The sequence below is a fragment of the Chiloscyllium plagiosum genome, unplaced genomic scaffold (assembly GCF_004010195.1).
Source record: "Chiloscyllium plagiosum isolate BGI_BamShark_2017 unplaced genomic scaffold, ASM401019v2 scaf_65906, whole genome shotgun sequence".
NCBI lineage: Eukaryota > Metazoa > Chordata > Chondrichthyes > Orectolobiformes > Hemiscylliidae > Chiloscyllium > Chiloscyllium plagiosum.
Window position 1 is genome coordinate 2,187 of NW_025205588.1, and position 1,781 is coordinate 3,967.

At 42.4% G+C, this 1,781-nt stretch overlaps 1 long non-coding RNA gene across 1 annotated transcript in view; it reads left to right on the forward strand.

Annotated features, from left to right (window-relative positions):
• The first annotated feature begins 312 nt into the window (after positions 1-312).
• The window catches only part of LOC122546453, a 3,419-nt gene continuing 1,950 nt past the window's right edge, over positions 313-1,781 (forward strand). The window contains exon 1 of the long non-coding RNA XR_006310746.1: positions 313-1,140. This is a non-coding gene — a long non-coding RNA (uncharacterized LOC122546453). The remainder of the gene's footprint in view (positions 1,141-1,781) is intronic.

Sequence of the window (1,781 nt, forward strand, 5' to 3'; positions counted from 1 at the left end):
GAAAGTGTTGTCTTGAGAATGACTCGATATTTGTCAGAATAAAAATAATCTGGATATTTTCCTAGTCTTATTGCATGAATATGGCCTATTTCAGGAATGGTAGAATCAGTGAACATTCCTAAGTCGTTCTTTAAGATGGAGAGAGTGTCATAGCTGAAGATATTTGAGCGTCAGACACTCTCTTTCCTGCGAAAGAGCTGCAGAATTCTTCTGGGGTTCGGTTTACCCACATTGAAAACGATCAGCTTTCTTGCTGCTGAGTATTCCAACCCGGAAAATGATCCCCCTAGATTCTGATGAACTACAATTTTAATCAGGCACCATTTAACCATTGTTATTTGGTGTCATGATGTTCAGAGTAATTAGTCTCATTGCCGCTTTGGAATTTCCCTATTTTCAACTATGGTTAAAATGGTGTCAGGAGTTGACTGAGCTTGGGGGCGGGGGAGGGATCTGAGCGTTAATGAATACGTTATTGTTGATCGATCACATGATTATTTCCAGGTTCCTTCACATTTACACCGATGTCTCAGTGATTCGCTGCAATGCAAGTGCCGTGGTTTTTTTTTTCTGTACAGTAAATACGTGGGCAAGTTATCACATGTTTGGTACATGTCGGTGCTCTTGCTGGATTAGAACAGCGTGGTTGGAAATATGGCGATCTCTTGACTTGAGTCACTGTTTCCAGTGTTTTGAGACGTTTCCTATGGTGTGTCGAGTGAATCAAATTGACTGAATATTGGGGTTTCTGATCTGGGGCCCATTGATGAAGTCTGAAATGGATCATCTGCACAGCGCTCCTGGTGTGCTGCACTTCCCGAAAACTGCGGATTTCGTTATGGGAGAACAGACTCCACCTCCAATGTTTTCTTTCATTGTATCCCATCTTTTATTAATAAATATGGCAGGACCGCAATGATCGATCTGAACGATTGATGGTGGGATAACTGAGCGCTGTCCATGACTTGCTGCTTATGTTGTGAAGCATGCAAGTCGTCCTGTTTTGAAGTTGAAGACAACAGCTTATCCAGCTTGGCCCATTATCTCTGGACCTGGTCGGTGTTGCTACTGAGAAGTCGTTCTGCACTTTTCATTGAACCTTGGAGGATCTCTGGCTTGATAGTAACTCTACAGTAGGAGGTATATCGCGCCATGAGGTTGCAGTCTGACTGAGTCGTGCAGAGTATGATTTTATTGCTGCCCATGGCCCACTGCACCTCATGTACGCATCGTCATTGATTGCTCGATCTGTTTGAAGTCTGTCCCATTCAGAACGCAGCTTGCTCATTGACAAGTTGGGAGGTTCTAACAAATGTGCAGATGGCAAATCCTCCCCACAAAATCCGTCCTGTGGCCATGCCTACGGGTATATTAAATGAAGAAGTGTAGTGACAGTAGGTAGATTGTAGATGATGAGACCGATTATATATTTCCCTTTTGTTGATTTCCTCATAAACTACCACAGAGTAGTCTCGCAGCCACAGGATCCAGCATCATTGCTGAGTCCTATATAGACGCTCTATAAAGGAGCAGACCCTCTCTGCCTGGCTCTGATTTGTCAGTGGGACAGAATCCACCAGAGAGGATGATCATGTTGCCTGGGACATAACTCTTTTAACAGAATCCTGTTTTACGGACACTGTCTGACTTTTGCTTGATTAGTTCTGTGGGAAATATTTGGCATGTCACTTCAACGTATTGTTCAGTGAAGAGTTAATGTCACTTTTTTGTTACAAATTTAAAGTAAACTAAACAGCATTAATTTTCAGTTAAAAATTATT